Source organism: Lepidochelys kempii, chromosome 8 (genome assembly GCF_965140285.1).
Source record: "Lepidochelys kempii isolate rLepKem1 chromosome 8, rLepKem1.hap1, whole genome shotgun sequence".
In the NCBI taxonomy this organism is placed as follows: Eukaryota; Metazoa; Chordata; order Testudines; family Cheloniidae; genus Lepidochelys; species Lepidochelys kempii.
In genome coordinates, this window is record NC_136387.1 from 64,028,725 (window position 1) to 64,052,322 (window position 23,598).

Sequence of the window (23,598 nt, forward strand, 5' to 3'; positions counted from 1 at the left end):
AATTCATGGAGCAACCCCCTGCAAAAATTATTGCCCACCCCAGTGCTGAAATAAGTTCCAGACCAAATAGAGATTATCAAAGATGGTCCAGCCCAGGCCAATGTAGGCCTGGTCAGGGTAGATCATGTCCGCCAGCACAGGCCCCAGCCACAGCAAGATGGCTTTCACTGTTATCTTGTAGTCTGTGCTGAGGAGCAAAACTGCGTGCCAGTTCTTGAGTTTGCAGAGGTCCCCCTTTTTAGGTAGCACAGCATGCCAGCACAACAGGGGGAGCACCTCATTCCCCAAGGACTTGGCCCAAATGGTGGAAAAGTGTGACCCGAGTACATCCCAAAATGCACAATAAAACTCCACAGTCAGCCGATCGATGCCCAGAGAATTGTTGGTGGACATCAGATGAAGGGCTTCCAAGACTTCGGCCAGAGCGAGAGTTGCTCTAACTGGTCCTGGTCACCCACACTGATGGAAGGAAGTTCATCCCACACCACCCTGCAGGCATTGGTGTCCCCCGGATCTGGGGAGAGGAGGGTGGCAGCTGCATCCCCACCAGATCCATGAGGGGATGCTGTCCTCTGCCAAGAGGCAGGGCTCAGCCCTCTTTTCTTCAGGACATAGAAGTAGGAACTGTAATCCATCTCCTGAAGGAGCTGAATGTGAGATTGAACAAAGGTATATGCTATACCTTAATGCGCAAAAACATTGGTCATTGAGGGCCTGGAGCTCATCCCACTTCTCCTCACACTCACCGCAGAAATATGGATTCCCAATATTAGCAATCATGTGCCTCTTCAGCTCCAAAACCTCCCCCTCCAGCTACTCTGTCACCACGCACATACTCCAGCTGGCCCCTGGGGTGTAGTTGCGGCAGAAGAGCCAGGCACTTACCTTCCCCTTGTTCCACTACCTCTGCACTGAGTGAAAGGTCATCTCTGCCTCCTCCAGGCTAGCCAGAACTTCTGGAAGGACAACTCAAATCCCACATCCTCTAGCAGGCTGTTATTGAAAAGCCAGTAGGCTGGTCCTGGCCTCTTGGGTATCACAGCCACAGATGGAAATCTGAGAATGGGGCTGGCCTCATGATGGAGGAGTGGGCCTGCAAGATGCATACTGGTGAGGAAGGGAGAGCAGTCTTAGCAGCACAGTAAGAATAGTTGCATCTGTGGCTTTTATCTTCTGTCCTGCTATGGCATTCTGGAGGGAAAGACTAACATTTAAAGGTGAAATCTTTTAAAAATAGAATTGTTTTCTTAGAATTCTTTCCTGTACTGTCAGGCCTTGTGGGAGCAGGATCCCTGCTTTGACAGAAAGTTAACACTATGGGATCTGGGATGCTAAAAATGTTATCATTTGAATGTCCAAAACTGTCATTGTGGTCAGTGGAATTTTGGATACCCAAGGAATATAGAACTGGCCCTTTCATGTTTAACAAGTGGTTATGGCTTACAAAAGTAACTATGTAAAATTGGATTCATCTTTCTGTGAGCATTTAAGCCTAGACTGTGATATCCCTTCCTCACACTGTGTAGTATCTTATTCTATGTTGTGACAGGGTCGGGCCAGATGGCTATAGGAGAATAATAGAAGGCAGATATATTAGCCCCCGGCTAAGTAGGTCCCTTTTCCCTGGTAAGGTAACAGAGAAGGTTCCAGAACAATCAGGAACCTTCTGGAGACAATTAAAACAGCCTGATTAGAACATCTGCAGCCAATCAAGAAGCTGCTAGAATCAATTAAGGTAGGCTAATCAGGGCACCTGGGTTTTAAAAAGGAACTCACTTCAGTTTTTGGTGTGAGTGTGAGGAGCTGGGAGCAAGAGGCACTAGGAGCTGAGAGTGAGACCGCAGACTGTTGGAGGACTGAGGTGTACAAGCATTATCAGACACTAGGAGGAAGGTCCTATGGTGAGGATAAAGGAGGGGGAGGAGGCCATGGGGAAGTAGCCCAGGGAGTTGTAGCTGTCGCACAGCTGTTCCGGGAGGCACTCTAGACAGCTGCATTCCACAGGGCCCTGGGCTGGAACCCAGAGTAGAGGGCAGGCCCGGGTTCCCCCAAATCCTCCCATCTCCTGGTCAGACACAGGAGTCGTCGACCTGGACTGTGGGTTCAGAAAAACGGCCAAGCTGAGGGCTGCCGTGAAGCTCCAAGGCAAGCAAGTCCGCCAATAAGCACAAGACCCACCAAGGTAGAGCAGGAACGTTGTCACAATGTTAAGTCCTACTGATATCAGAATAAGGTACTATCAAACATGTGTAAAGTTATTACAATCTGGCTGTTAGTGAAATAACGAACAATGACTCTGACTGAAATAAGTGTTTACTACTTTTGTTAGCCCTGAAGAGACGTCACCACTTTTGGGGGCAGGGGGAAGAGGAGGAGGGGCTTGATTTTGCACCATCAACATAATTGCTAACTCATTATCACTGCAGAATCTTTATTGTTGCTGATGCATGTGACAGAAAGAACCCAGCTTTGTTCCTGTTCTAGACTGAGTGTGGAGTAAGAAAAAACACATCTTAAGATTTGTAAACTGAGTGGTTCTGCTCTGGAAGTCATTGGAAATATCACAATGCCATTTTTATAGTCACTCTTCAAAGCAGAACAGCCCTTTAATGTCCTTTGTTATTTTTTATTAGTTGCATAGTATTCTCTTGATTTAACCACAGTTGTAAAAAGGATATTGCAAGAAATGTAATATTTAATATGTGCTGTATCTTAATGTGCATAAACATTACGTTGTAAAGACAGTAAAGTTAGCTAATGTGTCATAGCAGTAAAAGACAGGAAAGCTCTCCAAAAGGCCAGCATTACTGCATGCATCAGTGAGAAGCAGTTGAATATTTAATGTGAATGGTAAATATAAGCAGAAAACGGAGTCAAGATGACATATGATAGCATAACACACTGTAATATAGGAATCAGTTCAAGTACAGCATTCACATAACAGAGTTAGTATTCAGACTAACACATTTGGTCTGTACAACATCCCTTACATTGCAGTGGCATTGTTTTCCCTTTCCTCACCTTCAAATGTTTTCGTTAGAGACTCACGTTTACATCACACAGGCATTTATTTTAATAATTTCTCACCTTATAACACATTCATGTAATGCAGCCTTGCATTGTTTATATGTTAAATTTTATATCCTTTTCTCTTATAGTTCATCAGGGTTTAATATTGTTTTCTCTTTTATCTATTGTTATTACCATTTGCAGACTGAGCCCCTTTGGTGGGGGTTGCTTTAGAAAGACAATTAATTTATATATATAAATATCACGTATTATTTTTACAATACTCACTCTAATAATTTGTGCATAAAAGCACCAACATTATTTTGCCTTTTCTTTCATCATACGATCATGGATTCAAATATAATTTTCCCAAATCTCTTACGACTTACACTGACTTTCTAAATCTGCACCAATATTGTATTTTCTTACAGTCTCCGTATACTGCTATTACATGAGCACCACATCATCACCATCATAAGCTTGCATTAACATTGCTTTTTAAAATCAGTTAAATGAATGGGGGATTTTTGTTGCTCTAAATAGCTTCTGATATCTATGTTCCATAGTATCTATGATCTGTTGTTAATTTTCAAAAATGTTCATTTGTACAATTATGGAAATTAAAAAAAACACAGTGCTCCCTCTACAGCAGCATTAATCATCTGCATTTTTCACTTTTAAAAATTCAGATTTTTTTTATTTGCTGGAGAATTGGGCAAAACGCTGTCTAAAACTAGATCCTAAATCTGTACCAATCCCATAAATCACAAATGGCTTAATTCAAAAGCAAACAAACAAAAACCAGCAACTTCACCTTCAAGCTGAAAGCTTGTAGTCCAAGTTTTCACCAGAATGTTAATGAAAAGAACAAGAAAATAGGATATGGGGTAAGGAGAATGCATTTATAATGGAAAACTTAATTCACTTGCAGCTAGGTCATGATGGCTGCAGTCTCATCAGGTGGGATGTCTGTCTCATTTATTGAAAATTAAGGATCTGATCCTGCAATGAGCTCTGTATGGATGGACCCCCAGTGAAGCTAATGGGACTGACTGTGGCACAAGGGTCTGCATGGAGCTCACTGCAGGACTATGGCCAAAGGTAATTCTGTCTTTAAGCTACCCTGTTTACTGCCATTTTTTAAAAGGCAAATGGTTTTGCACTCTCCCTCTCTCTCAAATTAAGTCATTGTTAGATGATCCTTTAATAAATGGCAGTTTAAGGTCAGAGGCCAGCTTTTGTAGCTATTGGATCTTGAGCACTTTTGAAAATCTGGCCCCTTCACTTGAGTGCCTAAATGGAAGCTGAGCTCTTGAAACCCAGCCACTTATTTTGGTTCTGAAATGGGAGTGGAGAGTTGGCACCAGTGGTGCTGGGTGAGAGACACTCCCACCCAACACCAGAAGAGGTGTCTGCACCAAGGCAAATGGTGGTATTGAGCTGAACTATGGTGTCTGCCACCAAAGCAGTGACTGTCCCAAGGGGTGCACCTGTATTGAGAAGTCCTTCGGTGCTGGGCCCAGCACCAGCCTCAACTCCACTGTCTGCAGCCTGTGAGGTGCTTCCCGCCCCCGGCCGGCTCTGACACATGGCCTGAAGGTGCCAAGGGCACAGTGGAGGATGAGGAGGAAGAAGCTATGGACTGGAGGACTCCTGCACCAATGGAGAGTCCAGGACTTGAAGACAAAGCCAATCTGATGCCGCTTGATATGTGGCTGGCATGGAGACAGTTGGCACTGGTGCCAATACTGTCAGCACTGGACTCAGTGGATACCTCATGGCCAGAACCAGAGGTGACAGTACAGGCTCTCAGTGAGTTCAGCATGGTACCGGGGAGCAGTTAGATGGACCAGCTCCCTCCTGCATGCTGGGAGATGCATGGTGCCAGTCAGCAGTACTCTTGGAAGAGGACATAGAGTCTGCTTGAGCCCTGGAATGGTCCAGGTTGGATTTGTGGGACCTCTTCCTCGGTGTACCCTAGGAAGGTGAATGTCTTCTTCTCCAACGGGGGAATGCAAACATGGAGGTGCCTCACTAGCTGGATCCACAGTCAACCGTTGATCAGATGCGGCCCTCGGGGCCAAAGTAGGCCTCATGGCCTGCTCCAAATGGTGCTGGTTCAACCCTAAGTCCCTTGCCACCTGAGTCCTCTTTGTAAATGACTTACAGATAGAGCACCCCTCCTTGATGTGTTCCTCGCCGAGGCACATCAAGCACCTCGTGTGGGGAATCACTATCGGGGATAGCCCCCCTATGTGACAGACAATGCTTGAACCCTGATGAGGGCATCACATAGGGCAGCCAATTACACTAACTAAATCTAACTAACACTAAACTAAACCTAAGACACTATTACAACTATATACAAGAAAAAAATCTCGGTAACTGAGACAGAAAGTGTGAGGTGAAAGAATGCCACTCAGAGCTTTGACTCCAGCCACAGTCAGTGAGAAGGAACTAATAGGGGTCAGGGCGGCACCCTTACACAGCTAGGGGAGGTGCTAAGGCCACGAGATGTGAGTGACACCCCTATGCGTACTGCTAGGCAAAGTTCTCCGGCTCCAGGGCTCTGGGTGCATGCACACCTGCATGGACTACATGGCTGTATCTACTTGAAGAAGAAACGGGGCATAACCTAAAGGGAAAGAAATCCCCGGTCTGAGCTGACCTTGTAGCATTTACACAGCTGCCCTATCCATACCCCCTCCTGAGAGGCAAAGTCCCTTGTTCTGTCCAGCCACAACTACCAAAGAGGCCAGTGAAGCCTTTGTAGATGACATGACATTAGCAGTGGCTGTCCTGATGGCCTTGTGACAGGAAGTTTCCTTCCCAATTGATTAACTGTCATTCAGGGAGAGACTGACTAGATTGCATGGCCTGAGGAAAATACAGCAAACTGACTGCTATGAGCTAGAGCTGTCAGCCGTGGAGCTGGATGGAGCTGAAGATCTCCTTAGCATGGCTATATAACTGTTATGTCTTCACTTTCTCAAGGTCTGCACTGCTACATTTCTAAGGAATCTATCATCAAGGGCAGTTGTCATTGTGTGAGGTAGGCTGGTGCAACATGTTACAGGGGAGACTCACACAGTGCTCTCTCTTGGAAACATTTTATTTTTGTTCTCTTTTTGATTTGTTCTTTCCCTTAATTGAAAATAAAAGTAATTCAGTTTGAAAGTATATGTTTTTGCCTTTTGTGTATCAAAAAGCATAATACTTTTCTCACATTGGGAAATTCACTTGGCTAAACTGGCCCATTTCATAGCCGTTTACACAGTTGGGAGTTATACACGCTATATTAGCTTGAGGGTTTGGCCTCCTGTGTATGATATTCCCAGACAGCCTTAGCAACCCCTGAGGAGATATCTGAAGAATCCAGAAGAGAGGTAATTCCCAGAGGAGATCCTTGAAACAGCCAGAATATCATATGACATTCATTGAAGCTGCCAAAAAGAAAGCATCTGTGGTGATCCCTGTAGCACCCAGGCAGGATGACAGAAGCAAAGATGTACCCAATAATACTGAGGGGCGTCGGAGCCATAAGAGTGGAAAATCAGAAATATAATGGAGTTGTATAAATCAAACATGTCAGAACAATACTGAACATGGGGAATGTATCAATAAGGACGGCCTCATTATCCATAAATAGTTTTAACTTGACTATGCCACTCAGGAACAATGAGGCCCCTCTGTTATAAAGATAAATTGTATATACTTGGTATTGACTGACAATGTTCCTATAAATATACTTCATATTTAACAGAGAGGTTCTGGATTAAAATCACCATTTGGGAAACATTCTTCCTCAAACATTCCCCTTGCAGTTGGCCTGTTGTTTCATACCAATTTGATAATTGGATAATGTTAACCAAAACCTCTTCAGAGTAGCTACCAAATATAATTTTGATTCAGGCATATGTGTGGGGGGGTTTCTCTAGCAAGATAATCTTCCATTTTGATTCAGTTAGTGCATCATTTGTCCATCTTTGGCTAATGTCCATCTATCTAGGTACATATATGGTGCCCACAGCGTTAGTATCTGAGCACCCCACAATCATTTTGAGCATATGCTCAAACCACCACTGAGAGGTATGGAAATAATATTATGCCATCCTCCATCACAAGGGCACCATTTCACATTTCAGTGGTGTGAAGGGGGCAACTTTCAGCGGTGGTTCAGAAGCTCCTGGATTTTTCTGAAGGATAAAATGTAAAAATCCATAATCAGCCAGTCCCCTTCACAGCTTCCAAGGGTGAGAGCTCACTGTCCTTTTCCTAGGAAAAGCTGAGACTCTGAAGCAGAAGATGGCTCTCAGCCCACCACTGGGCTAGGGGTGCTGCAATTTGGCACTGGAGGAGCTGGGACCAGTCATGCACTATAGTCCACAGAGTGGGAAATAAGTATCATGGGGTAGCCGTGTTAGTCTGTATCCACAAAAGCAACAAGGAGTCCGGTGGCTCCTTAAAGACTAACAAAATTATTTGAGCATAAGCTTTCGTGGGTAAAAGCCTCACTTCTTCAGATGCATGGAGTGAAAATTACAGATGCAGACACATCCATTAGACTGCATGCCTGGGGCCAGTCAGCAGTGGGGCGTGGCCGTGGATGTGGTTGGAGCAGAGCTACAGTTGGGGCACTGGGGGCAAACGACGTATCTGGCTTCGAGATTAAACTCGATCAGTTTCTGGAGGAGATGGTAGGATGGGATAACATGATTTTGGCAATTAATTGACCTTTAACTATTCATGGTAAATAGGTCCACTGGCCTGTGATGGGATGTTAGAGGGGGTGGGATCTGAGTTACTACAGAGAATTCTTTCCTGGGTATCTGGCTGGTGAATCTTGCCCACATGCTCAGGGTTCAGCTGATTGCCCTATTTGGGGTTGGGAAGGAATTTTCCTCCAGGGCTGATTGGAAGAGGCCCTGGGGGTTTTCCACCTTCTTCTGTAGCATGGGGCATGGGTCACTTGCTGGAGGATTCTCTGCACCCTGAAGTCTTTAAACCATGATCTGAGGACTTCAATAGCTCAGACATAGGTGAGAGGTTTATTGCAGGAGTGGGTGAGTGAGATTCTGTGGCCTGCATTGTGCAGGAGGTCAGACTAGATGGTCATAATGGTCCCTTCTGACCTTAATATCTATGAGTCTATGAGTTGGAGAAGCGGGTCCCAAGAGCTGGGCTGGCAGGGTTGGGGAGCAGGGGCTCCACGCTGCCTGCAAGGCTTTGGCCTCTGAGGACTTCAGGGAGCAGAGCCAGGCTCTGGGCCTGGAGACTGTGGTACTCACATAGTACAAAGTGTGCAGCGGGGGGGGGGCAACTCTCCTCATTCCCTCATGCCTTAGCTAATTGGCACTCTGCTTCATTGGGAACTAAGGCAGAGAAAGATAAAGTGACTTGCCCAAGGTGACACAGATCTATTTTAACCATGGTACCCCCCATTCATGTAACTGTGTGATAGGTTATATTCTTACAGTGTTAAAACCAGCTTCCCTTAGCTGGAGATGGGTTTCAACTGGAACCTCACATCCAACCCCCCAAACTTTTAGGAAAGTTAAAATCTGGATGCAAGCTTTTGTGGCTTGAGCCTCTGTAATTGGCCTGAACTGGTGCCCTGAAACTGCATAGCTCTGAACTTGGAGAAGGTTTGGATCTGAACTTCCTGACTATGCCCATGTTTACTCCTCACCCAGAACCAATCCTGGCAAGGCAACTGGAGGGGTTCTTCTAGAGACAAAAGTGAATTGTTCAAAACTGAATTGACAAAACTGAATTGTTCACACTGCCACCCAAACATTATATAAAGTGCTCAGATATAAAGTTGCCTCCCAGATCTTTCTATAGGATGTGCCAGTAAGGAGTAGTTCATGTCAATATTATTAAGGATCTGTCTCTCCCTTACGTACTACTCCTAATAAATAAAAACAGAAGTCACACAGTGAGGGAAATAAGAACAAGATGATCCTTATTTCCAACACAAACTACAAGCTAAAGCACCAATCTTGCAACACCAAATATGTGGGTGGAGTACTGCACCAACATGAAGGCACATTGGCTTTATTGGGGTTCCACATAGGTGCAGCAGTCCACTCATATGCTATATGTTGCATAACTGGGGTTTAAATATGAACAGCAGTAACAGAGGATGATAATAAAAGAGTGGAACTATAGGCACATTTGACAGAAGGAAAAAGACTTCAAAATAACTCATACAAAGTCATTTATTGTTCTTAAACTTCCCCCTATATTTATAATAGCAACAAACTCTTTCAGATCATTCAAATGTCCTTCTGCTGGGGTCTGCATAGATAATTTGTTGGTCTCCCAGCTCTCACTACTTTCTTTTTCACCTTTGTATTAGGAAGGAGATGAATCTGCTTAGGAATCCAACCTCTGGTTAAAGCTAATCAGGCCATTCAGCATTTCCCCTAGCGAGCAAGTCAGAACAGGTGTCCAGCTGCAAACTAACTGGGATCAGCTGAGCAAATCAGAAAAGATTAGTACAATTTTGCTCTCTCATTTCTCCAAGATACCATGAGGAGGAGTGGTTCATAATCGATAGCATATTCTGAGATTACAAGGTCTGCTAAAGTGGAGTTAAGATTGAGAACATACAGGTATAAGCAATTTAAGGGTAACAAACACTACAGTGTTGCTGTTATTACCCTAAAAACAAATATTACAACTCCAGGAAAATCAAAGTTAAATTTAAAAAGAATCCAAACATATTGAATTCTGGAAATGACTAGTTCAGGCAAACAAAATGTGGGCTCAAACTGGTTTAAACTGATTTTAAAGACACGTTAGTTTGTTTGTTTGTTTTACATGGTGTCATGGCAAAAAATGACCAGTAATCTTTACACAAAATCAGGTAAATCCTATCACATAAGGAAAAGATGGGGACTGAAAAAGTGAATCTTAAAAGTGTTCTGTTTTAATTGTATAAGCAAATAATTGAGTATTTGATAACCAGTGTATTTGGCATTATTCAGACTTAATTCAGGTGAATGCTGTTTAACCAAACCCCTCTAATCCAAACCTGCATTATCTAAAATGTCTGCATCTTTCACAGCTGTTTCACTGATGCTAGTCAGCCTAATTTCAGCACCTTTTAATCTCTTAAAATAACCATTTTCATTGATCACAGTAGCTGACTTTATGCCAGTGAATTCTAATTGAGAATGAATTTGACTCACATTTTGATTCAGTAGAGTTTAAATTACAATTAATTTTATTTGTGTGGTATTTTAAGGCTTTAAATTCTAACTTCTCTCTTTGCATAAAGCATAGATATGTGCATTTATTAAGTTAGGCACTATATATTACAATATATGGAATTTATTGGCACCTGTCACAGTCTGTCACTAGCGTACTCAGTCACCTATATATAAACCCCTGATTATCCAAATGCTTTGGATGCCCCTCAAGGTCTTCAGAAAAACCAGTATGTGAAACTTGCATTCAAAATCTGGGGAAAGTTTTAGCATTTTGATTTAATTCCATATTAATCTCAAATTGCACAGTAGCAGTACTAAGTCTTTTGTTTATTTCTGTACAGGGCTAATTCCCTTTCTTAGCACACAAACATTAAGGGACTTCAAACAGATCTCAAGTCTATGTAGATGGCTAGTGGCACCTGCATTGCTTCTATTGAAAGAGAAATCAAAAGCACACACACTCTGACTTAAAAGAAACAGGTCTTTATTGGTTTGGGGCAATTACAGATAATGAGATGGATGGGAACAGATCATTTCAATGTCTCTGAATATTTTAGCTCAAAACAAGACCCCGAGGGTGCTATTCAGCACTCTTTACTCAGGCAATATGCCCACTGGAGTGTTGAGTTGGAGAGGAAAAGAAGGACGTGTAAGTTTTCCTAAACAGAATTTACATTAGGAAGAGTGATTGGCTGGTCAGTGTTTGTGATGGAGTGATTGTCCTAGCCTTAAAAATAGCTAACTCTGACCCTTGAGTTCAATGGAAATTTTGTCTGAGTTGGGACTGCAGAAGCCAGCTTGCCCACTGTAGTGTCCATGTGCAGATAACTGCAACATTCCTGAAATTCAAACAAAATAGAAGCTTCAGCTTTTACTTTTTTCCCCAAGCAAGAAGCTTCAGATGTCCAGCTGCCACAGCAGCAGCGCTGCAAAATCCCCTGAGCACTCAGTTGTGTAGGATGCATTGACAAAGATAAAATAATACACAAGGTGTTTGTTCCACCACAAATGTATATGGGTCCATTATTCTCATAATTACTGTGGTAGCATCTAGAGACCTCAAGCAGTTTGGGCCCCCTTGTACTAGGTGCTGTACAAACATATTGGAAAAGACATTCTCTGCCCCAGACAGCTTACATGAGAAAGGACAAGACCTAAGAAGTGGAAAAGACAAATTATTCCTCTTATTGTTCTTACATATATTTTACAAGAGAATTGGAATGTTCCTCCTTTGTAGGTAGTGTCGTGTGGGGTGATAGACCATGATTGTTGGGGATTGTGAGATATTTATGAGGGGAGAAATACCACACTGCTTTTTTACAGAGGACATTAGTGATAGCTGAAAGTGGGTAGGCAAAAATAAAATGTAAAAGTGTCTCAGAGCCAGTTCACCTCAGTAGGCAAAGATACCTTTTGATCTGACCCAGAACGAAGTAAACAAAGCCTATTCTGCCCCCTCCTCCCCACCTCCCCCGAGGAGCTTCCACTCCATTTGGCTAAGATGAGGATCACATTCAAACTTGATACATGTCCACTGAGGGACCAGACTATTTTCTGCTTTTACATGGAAATAGACTCAATTACCTAGCAGGTTTTTTACATCTTTAACTACTATGATTTTCAATACGTCTCTAAGGACCCTGGAAACACACAAAGGAAACTATTGAACATTTTGTTATTACCTTCCAGTAACTAGGAGTAAATTTATATCATTTGCATTGTAACATATATTCTAATATTCGTAACGGGCAACAACAGTTATCTCTAGGTGATGGTGAGGTTAGAGCACGGAACTAGGAAGTTAAGGGAGAAGTCTCCCAAATTTCTTGCCACCCCCATCACTGTTTACAACATACTGGGAATACTCCATCAAGCATTCACTTCTATCTCCAAGTGATAGCAAAAAGCAACCTGTACCCCAACTTCATCCAACGCACACTCAATCGCCAGACCATAACAGCAATGTCTGTAATGGTAAGATAGAATAACATTTTATATGGGTGGTATGTGTGATCATCAGCCATGCCCAGTATTTAATACAGGAGACTATGTGGTCGGAGTTCAGGTTGTATGTCAGACAGAAAATCACACACCTTCCTGTCAGCAACAAAGAGGTATACCAAAATCCTAACATACCCAGAGGCAAATCAAATCTCTGAATCCAGAAAGGGACTATGTGTAAAGGCTGGAGTTCCAGCCGGTGATAATCAGGATATGAAAGGCCAGGAATATATATTTTATATTGTATTTTATTTATCCTTTTCAAATATGCATTTATTTCAAAATTTCCTTCAAACCTAGTATTTGCTGCTGTTAGTTCTCCCTCATCTGGGCACTAATTGACTTTCTATTAGGAAACTGCTGACAAGATAAAAATATACACAAACTTGTTAACGAGAACTATAATTAACTACATATCAGAAAATAACAGTGGGGTGTCATGTGGTGAGGCCAGTAATATGTAGCCAATAAAGGTCTATCTTTTACCATTAATATTTACAGTTGGAAGCACTAGATGGCTGCAATCTAAATGCTGCACCAACAAACAATAGCTATTGACTTGATACCTTGTAGGCTGACAGTGTAAAATATTCACATAGCTACTTTCTTAATCATCACTTGACAGCATCATGGTAATGCTAGGTAGTACCACATGGCTGTTTTGCAGAAGGTCAGCACCAACCGGGGAAACAGGTTCTCCGGATATTGTTTGCATTATTATACTTTTTTGATTAGCAAATTTGCACTGAGTTGAAGTACTCATGGGCATTCCAGACTGCTACTGACTTATATGTTACAGGGACAAATCACTTACCGTCATTCTGTGCCTCAGTTTCCCCATTTTACAAATCTTCCCATCAGAGTTGTGAGGCTTAATAATTACAAAGAACTGAGAAACTTGGACAAAATACAGTCTGTTACTGTAAACTATTAATCATCATTATTTCAGAAATCAGGATATTATACAATGGAGATAGGTATAACAGGTACACTCTGATCCTAGGGAACGTAGTGCAATGCACCAGCTTTGGGTCAGATTGTGACTAGCACTTGGGTAGATGCTCAGAGGAAAAAGGCTCAAGAAGTCTCCCCCACTTTGTGAGATCTATACCAGGACCAGTCATGCATTCTACCCCAGAGAGTGTGGGGAGAAGTAGGACCAGGGCCTCACCTCCCTCTGCAGAAGCCCATGGAGAGGGATGGCAACTCTAGGGGGAGCTGGTGACCTCTGGTAGCACTGCCATCAACATGGACCAGTGCCAAAATAGTGTAATTTGGTCTTTTGTGCATGTGATGATGTTCTCCTGCAGTGACTAGTCTAGTGTTGAACTCCAGTGATCTAATTTCAGAGACAATAAAGGATCTACTACTAATATCATTTAAGGGACATCTCCTTTAGCTCAAGTACTGGAAATTTTGGAGTTTCTAGTCTTAAAACCCAGTAGGGTTAGAGAATTATCTCAGAATTGCATTGTTCTACAAAGTACTGCCATTTGTTATATTGTGGGGGGGGGGAAGAGTGTGAATACACCACCCACATAAAAATGTGTTGTGATAATGGAAGCCCTCAAACATCTCAACACTCTGCAGTGTGAAATGGTGGACAGTGTAAACCTGCCATATCAGTAATGATTATAATGAGATGTGGGGGGAGATATGGAAACACTCCCTGTCAATATCTCTCTGTGACCATTAATGGAGGCCTCACTTGAAGCTAAGTGCAAACCTTGTGCTTCACATATGTATCTTGTCACTCTTCTCGGCCCAACATTGTTGTGAGGAGAAGGGGCAGGGGCATCTAGTTAGAGGTGAGCAAATAGCAAATACAATGTACAATAGCCACATGGAATATTCACACTTACGTCAAATGGCAAAGAGAAGATGTTTATTTTGTCTGAGACTTTCAAAGGGACCTGTGAGAGGTACATGCCCAACTCACACTGAAAATCACAGGAGTTGGGTGTCTCTCTTCCTTGGGCCCCTTTGAAAATCCCAATCTTAAAGCCTATTATGCCCATATGCGAGTAGGTGAGCCCTTGCCCAAAAGATGATGAGCACCTTCAGCTCCCACTGGCTTCAATGGAAGATGAGAATCCCTAGTGCTTCTCAGGAGATGCTCAGCATATCACAGCATTGGGCCCTACCTTTGTGTAGGGTTTTTTTTGTGCTCACTGTGACCATATGCACATACGCTGGCTGCATACAGAAATTAGTCACAGCGAGGTCATACGTTTCCCATAGCATTCTTCTATTTTTATTGACCAATGGCATTTGTTCCTCCGTCAGAACTCGCTAGTAACAAACACAGTGTCCGCACATCTTTTGGAGCACAGCATGCCTTGGAATTGCAGTGCTGTCTGCAGGATCTGCATTGGACAGATCTTTCATTGGAATTGGTCAGAACAAATATTCTTCATTCACAAGGTAAATTATTTCTACAGAGAGACTAGTGACTAGGGGCCAGCACCGAACGTACTGTGCTATTTGTGCCACCATAAACCAAGTTATAATGATATGTAATAACTAGAAGCTTTACCCAAACGGGAGGAAATGTCAATCCACAGAGACTGACACATTTACTAAAACACGGTGTCTTATTGTTTGCCTGGTCTGAGATTTAGCAACTGTGGGCCAAATTTGTCCTGAGCCTAATTTCATTTAGTTCAGGGGGTTTACATGAGGGGTGCATTTTCCCTCTTGTGTTTTTAAATTGCAGCAGATGGTTAAGTTTTACACCAGAGGCTGTCAGTAGAATTTTAAAAGGCATCGTATAACAACACACTGAAGCTGTACAGTCAATCTGTGCAGCACCAACAGAATGGTCCTGAAGAGAATTTGAGCACATTTGTAAAATTAGCATTGGCAGTTGTTGCAAAACAGTATCAGTTTGTATGCTAAAAGCCACTCCTTAATCATGGCTTTTCTCCTGAAGCAGCCAATTGAGGCATTCTGCTCCAGACATGGAGAAGTGATGGTGAAGGAGAAAAGGCATTTCAGACTCAGTCCTATGAGGTACTGACTAAAACATTTAACCATGCACTTAAGGGACTACACACATGCTTGAAATTAAGCACGTACATGATGGGAACCAGAATGTTGAGCACTCAGCATAGATAACACATTGGAACCAGTGATCCCTCTAATTTTTGACAGGCCGTGTGCGCAAAAAATTTCTTCTGTGCAAATTTTTGTGCTTCTGTGCAAATTTTTGTGCACGCAGTGTTTCGCCGTGTGCGCAGGGTTTAGGATCTGTGTGCACGCGCACACGCACACAGTTTAGAGGGAACAGTGATTGGAACCCCTCTAGAAAAGATCACTCTTATTAGGTTGCCTCCTGTCTAAACAGACCACCCCAAATAATCTCCAAATATACCGAATGCAATGCTGCATCATCAGACCACCTCCATTAACCAACCAATATTGTACAATGAATACAACATAAACAAGATATTAATATAGCAAGCAGTTACAGAAAATATACTTTAGATCTATTTGTCCTTTGTTACATTTCCTATAAAGTCATTCATTAGAGTCAGCTACTGAGTTCAGCAAAGCTGGATTTCCAAGGGCTAATAATGCAAATAAAATGTTAGTTGAACTGACTATTGCTTCAACCAAATACTGGAATTTTGGAGAGAGTGTTTTGGTTTACACATTGCACCATTGTTAAGAGCTCTAGGAACACTGATGATGGCCCTGATCCTGCAGTTTGAATCACGTGAGCAAAATCCCATAAGGAATCCTAACTATGCAGATCAGATGGCAGGACTGAGGCCAACATTTGTAAATGTTTTAGCTGATGACATCTGCCTCACTGTTAATATGAAACTCCTATAGGGCTCAGTCCTCAACGTCCCTTGAAATCAGTAGGTGTAACCTGGCCTCACTGCAGTAAAGATTAGTTTTGCCATTGACTTCAATAGGGCCAGAATTTCTTCCAGTGAGAATGAATGTTCTCAGTACCTTCCAAGGCTCATTCTTCACCTTGCTAGGCTAGATTACAATACACAGCTAAATCCACAGATTTCAACCATCTGCATGTGTGCTCGCTTTATAACGGGAGGTCACAGATGAGATGTTTCTTGTTTGAAAAACCAGACTATTTGACTGTAAATTAGAAAAATACAATCCAGTTTAGCAATTGATCACAATAGCTATGACCAGCTGTCCCGACATTTACTTGTGAAATCCCCAGCCCAAATGGCTGTTAGACAACTAAGTTTTGACAGTTCCAAGAAAGTAAATTACTCAGATTATGCAATGCATTTAAACCATTCAACCTATGTTCTGTACTTCACTGGAGAGTTGACAGTGATGATTATGATTAGTTACTTCTGAGACTCTTTTAAGAAAAGGTTCAGAGAATACCATTCAGTGAGAAGACATTGAAGGTATTATTAAACCATAATATGCATGAAATAAAATTAAGTTTTAAATGATAGGTTGAAGGAATTAGACTAATGGTCATTACATGAGGGAGTTAAAGAAACAGCTTGTCACCTCCAAAAGTCTGAGCAAGATACAGCTCAAGTAGACATGGATCCATTAAATTCAACTGAGTCCATAGTGTCTATTATTTTAGATAGAGAAACCAACATACAGGTCTGCACAGCTCTCAGGCTCTGCTGGTCGATGTTTAATATTGGAACAGCAGCTGTTGATTCTAGGTGATTCTAGTCAGAACAATCAGTGTTCATTTGTGTATGTAAAGAACTCACAGCATTTTAAACAGGAAAAGGAAAATTCATTTAGCCCTGCATGTGTTGCTAATTTAATGCCATGTTAAGATATTGGGACAAAGTCAAGATATTAATTTATTGCTACTTTACTGTTGTTATAAATAAAGTGAGGCCTCATATGCCCCAAGCCAAAGGTTATCGGTGCATCACATTATGGTAGGTTTATGTACAAGTGGCTGGATTTATTACTGAACTACTGGGGCTCCTGTTGGAAACCAACCTTAGAATGATTTTCTGATAAGAAGGTTGCAAATCAAGATCAGTGTATCTATGGGCTTTTTAGTCAATGTTATGGCTTTTCTTTGACTGGTCAAATTATCGCTATATGCCCTCCCCCCCTTTAAAGTAATTCTGACCTGGATTAGAGCTACTCAAGCCAATAGTCATTCAGTACTATAGCAAATGTTTTTTGATTTCTAGGCAGTAAACATGAAGACATGGACCAGATTTGCTTCACTAGGAATTAAGCGATAAGCTGACCAATAGCGTCAGGACTCAAGGTTACTCAGCTCAAGGAATGCTGGTGGTGCACATCAGCAGCCGCACACTTCTAAGCAAGTGATGCAAATGGCAGTGCAGGGAATGTTCCAGAGGCTTTACAATTCCCCATATTGTAAAGCTGCCAGTGATGTTTCTGTCTTGTTAAACTGCCCGATTATGGCTGTTCCTATGCAGGTGCTGGAATAAAAGGGGACCACTCCCTGTGCTAGAGGTAGCCAGAATCCATCCATTTGTCCTTTCTGAGTGTAAGCTCCCACTCGTGTTTCTGGACACATCACATGCCCCAACAAAGACATTTATTCTCAGGCCATGTCACTACTTACCCTATGCAACAGCAATCACCACGATGGCAGCACATGTGGCTCCTTTTGCACAGAGACAGCAAGAGCCATTTTGGCCTGCATTCCCCAACCCCCTCCCCATACCTGGAGATACAGGGCCCAGTTCTCTGATCACTCATGTTTGCATAAATCAGGATTAATTCCAGTGAAGCCACTGGAGCCACAGTAGTATAAAATGATGTGAGAAGAGAATGAGGCCCATAATGCCTCCCAGCACATCTCCTCAGGCACTACCCCCTACAGCCCACCGCCCCAGCACTCCACTGACTCCCAGAGCCAGAATTCAGTCAAGCATTTTAAAAATGTTTTCTAGTCAAAATGTGTTCTCCTGGGGCAACCTCGCCCCATTCTACACTACTAATTTTCAGAAGGGAGCAATTCCTTTGCTACAAATTTTCTTCAAAAAGAGTGAGAAGTGATTACAAAAGAATGGTGTGTGTTATGTGACTTTGGCTTTGCAATTGGGCCCTGCTTATCCAGCAATCTGCCCACACTCTACACAATGGGAGCTGGGAACTAAGTATGTACATCTAGAGTGCACTAACAAAATCACCTGCGTGGTAATCTTAGTAGGCCTTTAAAAGTTAAAGGACTTGATTCTCCCCTTTCACCCGAGAGGAGGGTGCATGCCAGAGCTGTCCTGTGGACAGTTCATACATAAGCCTTTGGAATCTGGGGAATGTAAGTGATTATTGGTTACTGAGAATAAGGTTGGTGTTTAGCCTTGCTTGCACTGTCAGGGGAGCTGTGGGCACTCATCACCATGCTGGTGATGCCCTTAAATTTCAACTGTTGTCTCCTGCTGCTGTGTATGTGAGTTCCACAGTCTGTTAAGTGCAAACTGCCAGAGAAGGTTTGTGTGCATATTACCCCACAGCAAGCAGCTGCCATTTAAATGACTTACCTTAGCTTTAGCATGCTCTAGATGAAACCAGTATTTTTCCTTCACTTCACCATCCTACAAATCCTCAGCAATAGCACCCAGGAAAACAGGACACCTCTGAGTTAACTGCTCAGGGAAGTGTAACTGTTTCTTAGATGTAGGAGATCTGGGCTGATTAGATTTCATAGTTCTGTACTTTTTAGGGAAGTATTATAAGGAGTATTTGTTATTGTTTTCTCAATACTGAATGGAACCGACATAATTCTGCAAACACAGCAACAGTTAGTATCCTATTTCATCCAGTCTGGAATTTACAATAGCCATTCACAAACCCAATTACAGAGTTACCAATGGATTCAAGTAATTTATGTTAAAAATCTCTAGCCCAGCTTAGTGGGTGATGTAACAAACATTGAGTTTCTTTTTGCTTAAGTCCAGTAGCTAACTAAGAGCAATTTTCAGCAAGAACTAATTGAGTAACATTGACTTTTATTATTTTCTTGCTTAAAAAGGTATAAAAATACCATCTTGCACAAGTTTTTCTTTGACTCACAAAGCAATGAGCCCTGAGAAAAGGTTTATTGATGATTGTTACCTGCAGTAGGATGAAGTGCAAAACGTAGCAACAGGTGTAATTCACCAATAATAAAGGCTAGGATTCAGAGGAGCCCTAAGGAAATTAGGCACCCAACTCCCACTGAGCATCTCATAGGCCCCTTAGAAAACCTCAGCCAAACACAGCTCTTTTTTTGCAAGACTGATGTGAACATGAAGATAAGGCTATGACTCCCAAATGCTGGATACTGAGCTGCTGGATACTTATAGGCAGGTCCTGATCCTGAAAGCTGCTCCATGCTGATGGACCCCTATGCCTGTATGGTGCCTTTGTGAAGTCATGGTGTTTCATTCAAGTACAAAGGCTGCCACCATGGAACAGTTTGCAGGATCCAAGCTTTATAGTATAGGCAAAGAAGTTAAGAAATTACCTCACCCATTCAGGCACTATGCTGTGCCCATCACCATGGTGTCTGAGTATGTCAGAGTCATTCCTCCATCTATAGTGGTCACCATTAAGCAGCAAGCATTTGCCAATAATTATTCATATTGGGAGTGGAGACATCACGGATCATGCCTATAAATTGATCACCATTATAATCTTTTCAATATTACCTAACATAAGTCATTTAATATTACATCTGTTCCCTACATACAGTTAATTATTTGTAAACAGCACTGTACTTGGATTAGAAAACAACTGTGGCAACTGTGTGGTATCTGTTAGCAAATATTGAATTTTGAAAGGCAGCCACTGAGTGTAACATTCTGATAACCAGCTGTACTGAAGAATAATTTTACAACATGCTCCTATTTAGGAAGTTTCCAGGTGTTCTGCAGCAATTTGTTTGTGCTGAGACGTAATAAAATATACCACACATCCTTCCTTGCTTCTCAGGATATTTTTTCTCTCTGTTCTTAGTGCTCTTGGGAAAACTGCTTGTGTTGGATACCATTACAGCCCTGTGACAAACCGATTAAGCATATTGTATAATGAAAGCAAGTGGCCATGACCTAATGCTCAGATCAAAGATGGAGCTCTTAACACAGCTATCATGGGAAAGTTGGCATAGTATAATAGCAAAATGTGATACTAAATTGAAAAGTGATGTACCGCTGTGATGATCTGTGCAGTATTCAAGGAGACATTACCCATACATTACTCAGTGCCTTAGTACTGCAGGAGTCTTAGAATAGTGGATGACCTTACACGTATCACAGGCCAGTGAACATCTTACTCCTGTTGGTAAGCAGTTACTCACGTGAGGAATCACATTAGAGTCCAAGGGACTAGTTATGTGGGCAACTGCTCACTAATGCAAATAAGGGGCTCACAGTCTGGCTCCAGACAAAGTGCAAGGCAATAGCCAGGGAAAATAACAGGATGAGTTAAGACAGAGTTGTGACTTTAATTCTTCATTTCCTGCTTTTAAATCCAGCTCCTACCATTATTCAAACATGTTTTTATTGTGGGTTTGTTCATTGACACCACCTCCCCTTAAAAAGCAGGACAATTATGTTCCTAAAGATGCTGGTCAGGGCTTCATCTTTCCTGGGTCCATGAACGATTTTTTTTTAATGTTTCCAAGTGTTGTTATCAACACCAAATATTGTGACATGCCAATCCCGATGCCCACATCTGAGATTTCGGATTCTTTTTTCAGACAGTACAATTTGTATTATGTTTTCCAAATTAAATTAACTGTTCAGCAATCAATTAGTGAAGAAACAGTTGATCCTGATGGGGCCAGACTACAGAACCTTCTGGCAACTCTAGATCAGTTCACTGCTAGTGCTAATCAGGCTACCCGCACTGTAAACCTGAGCTTTGCTATGAGAGCTTACAGATCAGGAGGACAGCCTATGACCCAAAGTTTTTAATAGCTCAATAGGGCCTAGATGAGTGGATTGTGGAAAAGTGTATTTTTTTTAATATTGGAAAATCAGCAGTGAACACTGAACAGAGAAGTAAAGTTGGTCAATATGTCCCTTTATGATAGAAAATGGCTCTGCAGATCTTACTCAAAGCTGTAGCCACTTGACAGATTGGATCAGGTTGAGATGTTTTGACAAGATTCAATTCTAGGAACATCTGCAGGTCCACTGGCTTCCTCAGGTGTTGGTCACTATCCAGTCAAGAATGCTCCTAAATCAACCACAAGAGGCATACAGACGAGGCAGTGTTCCTCTCCATCATAGCATTTCTATAGTAATTTGCTATTGCACTAGACTAGAATATCCAGGCACTGAATGGCTATGCACAAAGATAAGAAAGGTGACAAATTAAGCAGAATGACTACTGTGAAACGACAGAAATGTATTTCTATACTGATCAGTATACAGTACAAATGCAGCTTTGATAATTCTGACATTTATTCCTATTGTATTTGTGTTTTTTGTACGTATAAATTATCATACAATTTGTGTTTGTGAGGAATTAAACCTCATCTCCAAAAAATACAGTGATAGGACATGAACTTAGAATCTACTGTTGATTCAAGTCTCTTCCTAGGTGTAGTTATGATAGGATTTACACTGTCGCTGACTGGAAAAACATCAGACAGATTCAAAGAGTTTAAGATGAGATGGAACCATTAGGTTACGTAGTCTGACTTCTTGTCTACTGCAAGCTATTAAATTTAAGCTAGTAACCACTGTATTGAGCACAAAAACTTGCACAGATGGTCTCATTCAAACCCAGGAACACAGAGTTAATTGTGAGTGAGGGGAACGGATAAACTAGTGGCACTGCCTGGGATGCAGGAGATAGGGCAATTAACTTAATCCACCTGTGCCTTGCTTCCCCAATCTGTAACATGAAGGTGATACCTGGTAGGGTGTCCTAAGGATAAAAATCCATTCATGATTGTGTGATGCTCTGGTACTACGAGGGCCATATAAGCACATACAGACACACACAGAGAGAACTGGATCTCCAATAGGAATAGAAAACAATATTTTTAAATGCCTGCTGAAGAGCTTATGAAATGACATTCTCAATATGACTCAATAATATAGTAGACTGACATGTTCTGTGTCGCCTCATCTCAGGTCCTTGGGTACTGTGTGATCTGTCACCTGGAGTAGGTTATTTCTATACAGGAAAATTAATTATTTTTTAAATCATAGAGGAGTCATATTTAACAATCAAGGGCAGAGGAGAGAGTAATTGCAGCTGGTCATAAAGCCCCCTAGGAGAGACCTTGAGCCAAACTTGCTTTCATTACTGTAGCTGGATTTTTTAAAATCCAGAAATAAAAGATTGTTTTAATATTTTTCCTGTGGCTCTGTCATTGTATTGCAGAAGAGTCTGAACAGTGGGGTTCAAGATGTGTATATTTGACATTAATAGGAATTAATGCCCAGCTTAGAGTATCCCTGTTCTGAATGCAGTATTATCCTCAGCACTAGGACTATCCCTGCATACTCCTTGGGAATGACTACTAAGCAGATCACTCAGTGTGGGTAATAGTATTCTGTAACAAGCTGTACCTAACTCTCTGGGAAATGGGATTTGAGTTCTGACCTGCTGTTTTCTGTTTCTAAACCTTTTGGATTTGAAAGTTCTGCCGCAAGCACATGTGCATCTACAACAGTTCAATTGTCACTTGTAATACAAATCAAAAGATGATGGCAAAATCTGCCTGGAAGACCAATTCCTTGCAGGGTGATTCTGTCCATAGGGACCACTTTTCCATGACACCCACATCATTTCCATGGCTTCCATGACTGCAGAAAGACTGTTTTAAACAAATGTTTTCATCTGCCAAAAATCCAACACTAAAAGGTGTTTCTGGCAGATTTGTTTGCATGTACATGGTGCATGTTGATGTTATTACCTTTCCCATTGCTGTATGAAAACAGGGTATAAAAGAATACAATTTATATATCCATCCTGCACTGTATTGCTTCCTGAAAAGGAATTATGGAAACATGAGCATGTCTCCATAATTAAAGACGCAAGCTCTGTACGATCTGGGGGGATACTACAAAATGTTTTCTGTGAATATTTATTGATTTGAATTTCCCATCAAATGCATTTCAGTTATGTTCATGTGTGTCCTTTGTGTGTTCTCAGTCTGAAACCTTCCTACACCACCAGACATCGTTTAGGATCCAAACAAGGATCCGCCAACCCTATTGTGTCTATTGTGCTGTTTGCTGGAATAGCTACCTTGTTGTGTTTCTACCACTTTTTTAGGAAAAGTTGTTGATCTATCAATCATTCAACCCCCAACCAGGATCAGTGCGCTGCTTTTCTCTGGTCTCTACCCTTAGACCTGTCTGGCTTAGGCGGCCCTACCAAAATTCCCATCAGCATAGGTCTCAGGGTCAGTGAAATACCCAAGTCT

The 23,598-nt window shown here is 41.9% G+C and overlaps 1 protein-coding gene across 5 annotated transcripts in view; it reads left to right on the forward strand.

The window, feature by feature from the left end:
- The window catches only part of CRB1 (crumbs cell polarity complex component 1), a 161,476-nt gene that overhangs the window by 136,387 nt on the left and 1,491 nt on the right, over positions 1–23,598 (forward strand). The gene's annotated exons all lie outside the window — the stretch shown is intronic.